Source organism: Gavialis gangeticus, unplaced genomic scaffold (assembly GCF_001723915.1).
Source record: "Gavialis gangeticus isolate Ggan-Ray unplaced genomic scaffold, GavGan_comp1, whole genome shotgun sequence".
Lineage (NCBI taxonomy): Eukaryota > Metazoa > Chordata > Crocodylia > Gavialidae > Gavialis > Gavialis gangeticus.
The window spans coordinates 7,664,453-7,665,672 of record NW_017729022.1 but is presented as its reverse complement, the minus strand read 5'-3'; positions in this window follow the sequence as shown (position 1 = coordinate 7,665,672).

Here is a 1,220-nt window from a genome sequence, read left to right as displayed (position 1 = left end):
ACACACACACACACACACACACACACACACACACACACACACACACACAAAAGAGTACTTTTTGTTCCCTTCACATTTGGTTTCAGATAACAAGTTTGATTTTTTTTTCCATTTTGTACAATGCAAAGAACTGCAGCAAGGGAATGATATTTTCTCCCCAGGCTCTGGATTCAAATCCAGAAAAGGATAGCAAGGGTGGATAGGTGGAGATATATGTCTCTGACCTTCATGAAATGAGTTAACAGTCTCAATCAGGTCCAAGATATTTATGTACAATTTAATTTTCAATAAATAGTCAGCCCTTGGAGATAAATCAGGATAAATCAGAATTAAGCACTTCCAGGCAGCATTGCATTTAAATTTAGAAATAACTTGGCATAGTGCTATAGAGTTTCCAAATAAATTAGTGAAATGAATAGGTGTTTTACATTATCATTACAGAGGATGCTATAGAGACTTTGTGGGTTGTTTGTTTGAAAAGAAAAAAAGGAGAAATGGCCTATTTCTCTTTAAACAATTACTAGGCATTATTCGTATTTCTTACAACTCAGTGACAATTTAAATTACAGACCAAAAACACTTTTTGTCATTTCTATATTAGTTTATTATTGACTAATTAAATGGCAGTTAAAATGTTGACGTAAGGTAAAAAAATGATACTTGCAATGCATTTAGTACAGGTCAAATACGTGATCAAGTTAAGCTTCAAAACTACAGCACAGAATAAATAAGTGAACCAAAAATAATTACTGCTTAAGTATAACTGAAATGTCATGATAGAAGATATCATTATTATGTAGTTACATACCAACCACAAGATGACTGAGTTCAGGATCCCGAGAAAAGAAAGGATGGAGAGCAACAGAGTAAGGACCCTGGACTTCAGAGAAGTGGACATAGACGTGCTCAGGGAATTCATGGACAGGATTTCCCAGGAAGCCTGTCTGAGGGAGAGATGAGCCCAGGAGAGAGAGCTGGCTATACTTTAAAGAAGTCTTACTGAGAGTGCAGGAACAAACAATCCCAATGAGCAGGAAGACTAGCAAGTATGGCAGAAGACTAGCTTCGCTTAGTCTTCAGTAAACTAAATCACAAAAATAAAGCTAATAAGAAAGGAAGCTTGGGAAAACAACTAGGGAGAAGCGTAAGAGTATTGGTCAGGCATGCAAGGATGAAGTCAGGAAGGCCCAAGAGCAACTGGAGTTGCAGCTAGCAAGGGA